The sequence below is a fragment of the Hippopotamus amphibius genome, chromosome 9 (genome assembly GCF_030028045.1).
Source record: "Hippopotamus amphibius kiboko isolate mHipAmp2 chromosome 9, mHipAmp2.hap2, whole genome shotgun sequence".
Classification (NCBI taxonomy): domain Eukaryota; kingdom Metazoa; phylum Chordata; class Mammalia; order Artiodactyla; family Hippopotamidae; genus Hippopotamus; species Hippopotamus amphibius.
The window spans coordinates 74147203-74157879 of NC_080194.1; positions in this window are offsets into that span (position 1 = coordinate 74147203).

Consider the following 10677-nt stretch of genomic DNA (forward strand, 5'->3'; position numbering starts at 1 on the left):
GCACTGAAGCCTCTAAGATGCAGAGCCCAGGGTGGTCCCCCACTCGCCGCAGAGCAGCCTGCTCTGATGTGGCTTCAGGTGTGCAGGGGGAGGCCCCCGGGAAGGGACAGGAGGCCCGAAACCCCAGGGTCCCCAGAGGCAGCCTGGGGGCTGTGGCCCCTCCAGGCCAAGGCCTCGTCCCAGGTCTGGCAGAGCTTCTCCCTCCATCTTTAGAGCTGCAGAAAACACCCCAGATGTAAAGCCGGCTGGGCGGGCCTCCTGTGCTGTCCAGCCTGAAGGCCAAGACCCCAGTGGCTCCAAAGGCAGTGCTGTGCTGCTGTGTGCTGGGTGGGCCCTGCAGGGCCAGGGCTGGCCCATCCGCTTCGAGCGTCGGATGCCAGGCCTGCATGACAGGCCATGTTGGCCGGAACGTAGGACAATGGAGTTGTTAGGAACAGACTCTGCCCCCGGCGCAAGCATTTACTAGCTGTGATTTGAGGCAGTGATTTGACCTCTTTGGGTTTCCATTTGCACATCTGGGAACTGGGAATAAAACGCCTGTACCTTGCGGAGCTGTTGAGAGGCTCAAATGCGCCGATGTGTGTATTGTGCTGAGCAGTGGGCCTCGCGAGGTCTATGCTCTCAACTGGCAGCCGTGGCTCCAGCACCCAGAGCGGACCTCTGGAGTCTGGGATGCGGGAAAGACAGGCGGCTGGGAGTGAGGAGGGGCTGGAGAGATAGGGGCTCCCCGGAAGTCATGGGAGAAAGCACCCCCATTTGGGTTGAGGGACCTCTTGCCCCCTGGCCTGCCTAAGCTCCAGGCCTGCTTGAGCTTCCCTACCACACCCCCCTCCTGGGGGGCAGGAGGATGTCCAGCCCTGCTCATAGCAGCCACCAGGCACCTCAGGTCAGGGAGACAATGATCTCAGGCTCCAGGAGTGAACTCCGGCTTCATCACCTGCCCACTGTGGGATCTTGGGACTCAGTGATGGAGCCCCAGTTTTTCCCCGCTCAAATATGGCTAATGCCATCTGCCTCATTCAGATGAGAGTGAAATCAGGTGATGGGGATGAAAGGCATGTGCACAGGCAAGGGATTCGGGTCTGAGAATTAGAAGACACCTCAGGGAAGGCCTCAGACACGGCCTCTGTGTAGATGAGGACACTGAGCTACAGAGGGGACAGTGGCATGCCACTGCCACAAAGTGACCGGACGTGGCCCAGGCCAGACGCTGAGCTCAGCCCCCAGCAGGTCTTCCCCACCTCTCACAACCTCCTGGAGGCAAGCGCAAGTGTGGCCAACATCTCATTTGACATCCCGCTTTTCAGATGGGTCTTCCGGAAACTGCCCGACCGTTCCCAGTAGAGCAAAAGCAGAACTGAGAGTCAGCCCTACCAGACCTCCCCTTTCCCGGCCAAGCCGCACAGCTCTGCTGTGAGGCCACCCAGTGCCTGAATCAGTTGGGGATTCCAGAATCAGCCCTGTGCTCCATCACAGCCCCCTTTCCTCAGGCTGGGTCCTCAGTGAGTCAATGAAGCCTCATCTCCCTTGTTGCCCAGAGGAAAACTAGGGTGTGTTTCGAAAGAGAAAGATACAGATAATGATGGGCCCTACTAGGCTCCTGCCTTCTCAGCTCCTGAATTTGCTCCAAGGCCACCTTTGCTCTCTTATGGCCCAAGGGCGCCAGTAAGGCTGTATGGTGCCTTTATGAAAGTTAGGAAAAAGGTGCCTGTTTGAGCAGATACAGCCCCATGCCAGGATTTCACCACCCACTCACCCCCTCAGCGGGATGCCCTTGTGCAGTGAACACCCTGCACAACTGGCCCTGCCCAGTCTCCTCTGCTCGTCCCTCCCAGCTGGGTCCTACACTATCCTTGGGGCTCCCCCGGAGTGCCAGGCAGGGGAATCCTCTCCCCAGTCTCCTTTTCCTCCTTCCCAGGACCAACCAGACACCGCTCCTGTGTCAGGATGCTCCATGGGACCCAGGCAGGGGAAGGACCATGCCCAAATTCATGAATCTTCTAGAATTCTCCAGCTTAACTCGGCTTATGGCTTCAGACTCCAACTCTGAAGAAGCACCAGAGATCCCTCTCCTCTCACTGATGGGACTCAACCCTCACTTCCAATTGCCTCCTATTCTTTGAAGTTCTCTATATTCTCCATGGAGATAGCATGGGCTGTCCATACCAGTTGCCCTGCAGATCTAGTCCTATAACTTCTCCCTGGAAATCCTATTTCTGCTCCCCAACACCCACCGAACAAAGTTGGAACTCCTTCACCCAACCCCCAAGGTCCTCACAGCCCAGCCCTGTCTTTGCCTCCAGCCTCACTACAAGGCCCTCCCCTGCTCACCTCTGGGCTCCCAGCAGATAGAATCCTTTAATTCCCAGAAGGCACCAGGTGGCTTCAAGCCTTCAGGATACTTGCCTCTCAGTGTTCCCCTGCTCTGAAAATGAGTGAGAAGCTTGTCCCACGGCACAGATCCTAGGAGTTACCCAGAACATTCATGACCATTAACTTGTTTGAACCTCACCATAGCCCTGTTGAGGAGTCAGGGCAAGGTTTTTTATGTCTCTGGCATCCAGTAGCATACTCACGTTTAGATGCTGGATGGATACAGTGGGCAGATGGGTGAATAACTGGATGGCTTGATGGGTGGGCAGGAACTGGATCTGGATACAAGGCAGGAAGAACTTGAAATGTGGTAGAATCTGCGTAGCCCAGGGACCTCCTGGAGGGAGTTCCATTTTATGCAACTGGGTGAATTGGGGGTGGAGAGAGAGGCTGTCAGTGATCTCTGGGACCAGAGAGGGGAGGAAGGACCTGCATGCGGGAGCAGGCCATGATGGAGGGAGGCGGGCAGCGGCTGCAGCGGGCCCCTTTCTCCTCTGGCTAGTTGAGCACTGCCCAGGGTTGAAGAACTTGGTGATTCCCCAAGCCACCCCAGTCAAATGCTAGAGGGGCCTTGCTCTGCTCCGCTGCCCACACCCAGCTCTGGGGGCCCCTTCCCAGGAGTGCTTGGGCTGCAGGTGGGGTAAGGCGAGGCGAGGGGAGCCTCTAACCGCAGGCAGCCTGCCCTGGAGGTGAGGGCCTGGAACCCTCCATCCCAGGGGCCTGGGACTTCGATTTCTCAGTCTCCCCAGCTGCCAAAGTGGTAACGAGTCAGGGCTTTGCAGGGTGAGGAAGGAGTCTGAAAACCATTAACAAAGAATCTCCGGTCCAAGGGAGACACAGAGCAGAGGGGCGTGGTGCCTGCAGGAGAAGGTGGGTAGGGAGGTGGAGAGGGCTTGAGAGCCAGGCAGGAGGGATCTCTTAACCACAGCTCCACCCCTCCCCTGCCACATGCTCCATCCCAGGCTGGATGCGAACCAGCGCACGTCTGCGTGTCTGTGTGTGTCTGTGTGTGTCCGTGCGTCCCCATGTGTGTCTGTGTGTGTAATCAGTGTACCTGCCTCTCATGATTGTCACGAGGCTTAAACAAGGTAACACGTCATAAAAGGCCTGGTGCAGGGCCTGGCACTCCCTAAGTTCTCTATCAATCTAAACATTCCTAAATTCTCTGTGATGACGGGGAGAGTGCAATCGTTAAGAGCTCGACTCTGGGGCCCGCTGTCTGGGTCACTAGGTGTCAGCGCTGATCAGCACCGTGAGTTGCTGTGGGTCTGTGTCCTCCTGCGTCTGGTCCTCAGCAGCAGCACTTCCACACGCTCTGCTCCGCTCTCTCCCCATCTCCCGGCAGCAGCAAGCCTTTCTCCCTCGAGGCTCTCTGCTCTCATCAGACAGGATCCTCTTGCTGCACAGGGAAGGTGCTGTAACTCCCTGCCGCCCAGACGTACCAGCATCCATTCCCATGCTCGCTCTGTCCTCTTCCTGGCCTGTCCCACGGAAGAGACTTCCTGAGTCTGACCCCTGGGCTCCCTGCCTGCTCTTCCCTCCTGTAGGCCCCTTCTCCACCCAGCACCTCCCTGCTTTGTCCTCACCCGCTTCCATCCCCGGGGAAACACATCCAAGCTGCTTCCCCCCCCCACCCCTTCTGTTCAACAGGCCCCCTGCCTCGCCTCCACCCTGAGCCTCAGGCCTAGCTCCACCAGTGCCGCCGTCACCCCACCCCACCCTTGCACCCACTCCCACCCCTGCCCTGCTCTCCAGATGCCTCTTTCCCTGCCTCCCTCCCATCTCTTGGGTCACAGGAGCCAACCTCTCCTGCCATGCCCCACCTCTAGCTGCTGTCACGCTGTCTGCTCCAGCCTATTCTGGGTCTAGCAGCCAAGCGCTCTCCTGGGCTCCATTCACCTATATCTGGTGGCCCCAGGCACAGCTGCTCTGGGGAGGACGGGGTTTGAAGCCTGGGACGGACTGACTCACACTCAAGTCTCCACAGGCCTTTATGGAGACTGCTGTCCTCTCCGTGAATTTTCACCAGTGTCTGTCTTGCCCATCTTGCATTCCTCGCGGGGTGGGGGCTCTCTCTCTCACACAGAGAGAACTCCTCTCTCTGCCTAGAAGGAAGTCATCCTCTAGAGCTGCCCCCAGTGCATCAGAGACTGGGAGGCAGTGCCACACTGGGATGGGATGGTTGGAAGTGCCGCGTCATCCCTTCCAAGCTAGGTGGCCTTGAACAAGTTCTTGTCACTCTCTGAACTCAGTCTCCTTACCTGTCAATTGGGAAATGCCACCTACCTCACTATGGGGACAGTGTTTGGCCTGGGTCCTGGAACAGAGCAGGCATCCAGTGACTGGGCAGGTGGCAGGATTTCAAAACAGCTAGCCAGAAGGCAGGGCCATTAGCCGCCCCTTCCCACGTGTGTCCCAGGGCTGTTGCACTGACACCCAGGGCTTGATCCAGGGTAAAAAAAATCCAGGGTCAAAGCCCACCTCACTGCACAACCCTGAGTCCTCTGCTCCTGCCTTGAAAGTCCTTTTCATGTCAAGGGCAGAGAGTGGGTGCCAGATAAAATCAGGGAATCATATCTATTCACCGAACACACCTTCCCTGTCTTGCACTGCGTGCACGGCCTGTGCTGGGTGCTGACGCAGAGATCCATCAGACCCACTGCCCCTGAGCAAAGCTTACGGATTGGCAGGGAGAAGCCCCCGTAAACAGAAAAATAACCCTCAAGGTGGTCACAGCCGGGACAGAAGGAAGCCTGGGGGGATGGGAGCCCAGCCTGGGAGGGCAGTGAGCACCGACTCACAGATCCCAAGGAACAGGGAACTTAAGAACCCAGATCCTGGGGCTTCCCTGACAGTCCAGTGGTTAAGACTCCACGCCCCCACTGCAGGCGGCCCAGGTTCAGTCCCTGGTCAGGGAGCTAAGATCTCACAAGCCTTGTGTCCAACGTATATGAGACTTCCAGAGCGCCAAGAGGAGGCACTGCTGGGGATCAGCTAGACGAGGAGGGAGGAGGTGTGGATGACACCACAAAACCCACTTGTCCTGCCAGAGCCGCAGCTTATCCCTCCTAACCACCCAGCAGGGGAGGGGGCGTGGGTTTCACAGAGAGAAACAAAGGAATGAGCAGGTGCCGTGGCCAGGCCAGCTCATCGTCTCCTCAGGGAAACCCTTAGTGGACGAGAGAGGCTCACGGAGCTGGACTGTACGTTCACGTGCGTAAGGCTGATTTTCGAAAGGCCGGGTGGGGAGGGGCATTAGGGCGCAGTACAGGGAGCTCAGGCCTGGCCTAGCCCTGATTCTGCCGGGAGCCATCTGTGTGACCCTGGGGACGTCACTCTCCCTCTCTGGACCACAACTTTTCCATCTCTAAAATGGAAGCATTCATTCCCACCCCACTAAGGAGGAACAGACATCACGCATAGGGACGCCCTGGCACAGGCTAGGCACAGCATGGGGATTCAGCAAACGTCACTTTTCTTTCTTTGCTCTGAGAGAGTTTGACCACGCCCAGAACGCGCTGCCCTGGGGAGCGATGGCAGCCTGAGCAGCCGGGTGGGGAGGACACTGATGTGTTTCAGGCAAGCCATTCCTGGGACAAAGCCACCTGCTTCCTCCTCCTCCAACGATTTTCTTTCTAGAAGAAAGGACCCTTGGGAGGGAGCAGAAGCAGTGGGTGGTGGAGAAGGGGGCACGGTGGGGTGGGTGGAAAGGACTCACATCAATATGTTTTGGTGGTGGTTCTTTCTTTTTTTGATCTCTAAGATGCTGTTCCTGACTGCAAGCTTGGGGACAGGGGGGGATACCCCAACCTAGATGGGCCCCTGGGGCAGTAGGCATGGAAGGGGTCCTGGACATGGGAGGTCAGGGCTCCAGTCTGCTCCTGGGGAGACCTTGGGCTCAGCTGTCCTCCATTTCAGGCCTCAGCAGCAGAGAGGATTTGGACAACCTGAGCCCGAAGATCCTTCCAGCCCTAACATTCCAGAGTCAGGGTGTGGGAGAGCAAATCTGCGTTCCAGGGTTTTCTCTGCCACCCACTTGGCTTTGGGAGACTCTCAGCCTCTGTCTCCTCGGTTTCCCTGTCTGAACAATGAGTGGGCTGACCTTGGTGATCTAAGGGCCTCGTGAGTCCTGTCCATTGTTTTGAGTGTCTCCTGGGATGGAAATCTTGAACTTTTTCCCTGAGTCTGGCCACCCAAGAGGTGGGGGCAAGCGTGAGAGATGGGAAGTGGGGAGGGGAGGGGGCAGAGAAGGCTGGACTCGGGGGCCGGAGATGCGGCCCTGAATGTGGAGCCCCAGCCCCGGCCACTTCAGAGACAGCGACCCCTCCCTATGTACACCCACTGTCACAGAATTCCTGTGAGCTAGCTACGTAGGGGTCCCATTTTACAGACGGGAAGACCAAGGCCCCAAGGCAGGAAGGAAGTTGCCCAGAGCCTCATGGCTGGTCAGTGGCTAGGGTGGAATTTGGCAGTGGGGGGTGGGGGGGCTTATGGAAACTCCACGGCCTCACACCCCTCATCACTGGCCGCTGCGGCCCATCCTCCATAGGATGGCCACTGAGTCCCATCCCTCATGGTGCAGGAGGGGAAACTGAGGCCCAGAAGAGAGCAGGGTGGTGCACTTTCCCACTGACTTTAGTTGCAGTGGCTGTGACAGTCCACAAAGCCGGAACATCTCTGCTAGGAGCCTTGCTCACTGTCTAAAATCCCCCATCAGAGCCCCCATAGTCGGGTAAAGCCTGTGTCCTGAGACCCGTGTGCTGAGAGAGGCAGAAAGACAGAAAAGCATTAGAGGATATGGAGGACATGCCAAGAAGGAAGGGACCCTAGGGATCAGTGAGGGACCAGTGAGGGTCCAGAAGGGGACAGGCGCTTGCTGGGGGTCTGCAGAGGGCTGAGCTCCGTCAGGCGGCCCATCCAGGCCCCGCTTCCCCAGCCCAAGGAGCGCCCTCCTTCTTCCCCTGCCCCAGGCGCCCACGTGGACGTATGGTCCAGGAAGCAGGAGGGCCTGGAGTGGCAGGGACAGCGGGCGGGGCCTGGGATCATCTCCCCAGACCTGGGTCACCCTTCTAGAAGGTGCTGCGGGCCGCAGCGGATTAATGGTGCAGAGGCCACTCATTTCCTCTGGAGGCAGGCACGCCACACAGCCCCCCATTGTTGGCGGTCCTTATCTCGGGAAGTTCCGCTCGCCCCATCCGGAGGAGGCAGGCGGGCCCCTACGCCCCCGGCCTCACCTTTCTTTGCCCCTCGGAGGCTAGAGAGCTCGGTGGGGCTGGGATCAGGCAGGCTAGACCTGTGCCCCTCCCACTCCCCCTCAGGAGTCTAGCCTTTACCTGAGGGCCAGGGGGCTCTGCGGAGGGTGGGGCATGGCAGGACGGGGGTCTCAGCTGGGTTTCAGAAAAGAAGTCCTAGGGGGAGTCAGGGATGAACTGGGAGGGGTAAGGCGTGAGGTAGGGAGGGTGGGAGGCAGGGCAGGGAGGGAGCCGGCTGCACGCGGGGATCCCATTGGAATGGGGCGAGGCAGGTGCCCTATTCCTCTGCTTCAAACCCTCCCCGAGGATGGCACACAGGCTCTGCCCATGCCAGCCCCTGTGGTGGAGTGCCCTCCGTGGGGTGCTGACATCCACTTTAAGATGAAACATGGGTATCACATAACTCCCTCAGGAAGCCTTCCCTGACCCCAGCTTGTTGGGGACCCCCACGTAGGCTCAGTACCTTTCAGCCCCTGTGCATCACCCCATACCCCCATCAGAGCCCTGAGTACCTGGTGTGGATACAGGTCTGCCCCCCAACTAGATTGGACGTGTTTTGATGGTGGAGATTCCGATGTCACCAGGACGTGCCGCACCACCACCCTCTCCAGTCGGGCAAGGAGCTGGACCCACTAAAGCGTGCTCCATCGCAGCCCCCTCGCCAGCCATGGCTCCCTCCCACAGGCACTCTAGGACCTCTCCTCACCTGCCTCTCCCATAAGCCCACCTACCCTCTCACCACCATGCTCTTATCAAGAATGTCCCTCCACCTGAAATGCCCTTTCCATGTCTACCCCTGGCAAAATCCCAGGCCCTCATTAGGGACTGCCCAGGGGCCACCCCTCCTTGGAGTCCCTCTAAGCCCACCACTGATGCAGGGACTTTAACAAATGTCTCTCTCCCTTTTTGATCAGAGCAGCTCTGTTCAATAAATAGTTTGATTAAAAGGGTCCAACAGCTAAAAAAAAAAAATAGAGTTTAAAACAACTGATTTTATCCATTCTAACCCTTAACAGATAAAGATGTCACTCAGCTGGTATTTTATGAGAAGTCTAGAAAGCAGTAGATTTTCATTTTAACAGAGGCTTTCAGTACCTTCACCTTGAGAAGTAATTTAATGGATGTAATTTAGGCAGTGTGACAGCATGTATGGTAAAGCAGTGATATCTGGGGACAAAAGAGTCTACCCAGGGCTCTACATCCTACCCTGAAGGCAGCTTTCAGAATGGGCTGGCTTTCCAAAAGCCCTCGCTCTTGTCACACAGTTCACACCAACTCCTGGCACTGGAAATCTTAGGAGGAATCAGGAAGTTCTGGCAGGCGCAGCACCTCTGAGACATGCAGCATCTGAGAGCCCAAGGACCTCACTTAGCTCTTTGCCCCTGAAGCGAGGGGTGCTGCAGGCAGAGGAGGTCCCCAAGAACCTGGTGGCCACAGGCAAGTTACTCCCCTCCCCTCCTCTCCCCTTCCTGCCCCCTAGCCTGCGGCCGTCCTCTCCTCTTCCCTTCTTCAGGTGGCCTACTCTGCACCTCTCTTCTGGCTGCTTAGACCCTGTGGGGCTTTACAGGATGCTGCCAGAACCACTGCCTTCCCAATCTGCCAGCTCACAGAAGCCCCGTCTCCCCTGCCCTCAGCTCTGCCTCTACAGACCTCTACCTTCTCTCAGGCCAGCCCGGTACAGGGGGGATGGGAAGAAGAGTGCACCCCACCCCCCACACACACACATACAGAGGCTCGGACAGGATGAGTGTTGGCACCCAGCAAGTGCTCAGTAAATGCCTTCTCCTGCTACTGTCACCACAGCATGGGGACATGGAGCACGCATTGGATCTGGGCAGCAGCTTTGCTTCTCTGAGCCTTTGTTTCCCCATCTGCAAACTGGGGATGATGAGACTCCCAGCCTCCTAAGGCCACGAGGAAAGCTCATTGAGGTAATGCGCATGAAATGCCCAGCCTGCTCCTGGCTTGGGCAGCCTGCAGGTCAGGCCTCATGGCTCTGTCTTCATCTTAGGTGCAGGGCAGTGGTGGCTACTCAACCACATGTACCCAAAGGCATTATCTGAAAATCAGGAGGTCAGTGAGGTGGCCATTGGCATAGTCCAGGGGAGACACGATGTGGCCTGAGCTGGGCGACACTCAGGGGAGTGACGTTTGCCATCTCCCAAGGGCACCTATCCTACAGAGGGGAGGACCGAGGTCACCCAGCATCAAATCAGGGGTGGAGCAGTGTTCTGAGGCAAGTCAGAGCTCTGTCCTCAGCCCCTCAGCTGGGCCTGTGTGTCTAGACCTCCTGCCCGACTTCCCAGGATGCCCTCATGACCTCCTGTGTGGGTTGGTAGGACAGCAGCAGCCTCTGTGGGGCACCAGGCCTGACCCATTCCCAGTCCCTCCCATCCAGGCTCCAGAAAGTCTGGAGCCCTGCAGACTCCCAGGAAGGTCCCTGGCCTGGGCTGGCCAGAGGGAGAGGCCTGGGCCTGCCAGGGCCTCTGTAGGCTGAGGCACTGGGAAGACTGAGGCTCTCAACACCAAGCTTTCATGTGCTGGAGCTAAGGCAGAGCCAGGAGGGACCACAGTGGTCATCTGGGCTACCAGAGGGGGAAGAGGGGCCAGAGAGTGCCATGTGTTGCCCCAGGGCACACAGTGAATTTTAGGACACACAGCGGACCTCTCTGTAAAGGATGTAGCTTTCACATCCATCCTCACCCCAACCCTCCTCGCAAGCTGTGAGGGAGGCAGGGATCATGACCCCCATTTTACAAAGAGAGAACTGAGGGTCAGAGAGAGGCAGTGATTTGCCCAAAGACACAGAAAGACACAGACTGTGAACCCAAGTCTGTCTCACTCCATATTGTGAAGTCTTTCCCAGTTCTCATTCTCTCTCTTACTCAGTGATTGCTGATCAATCGACAGATGTTTCCCAAGCACTCAGCCTGGCGTAGAGGACCCAGAGAGGAACTGGCCACTCTCTCTGCCTTCAAGGGCTCCTTGTCTAAAGTGGCCAGGAATAAGTGCTTGTGAAGGAGAACAATAAGAAAGATGGAGGAGGGGTAGG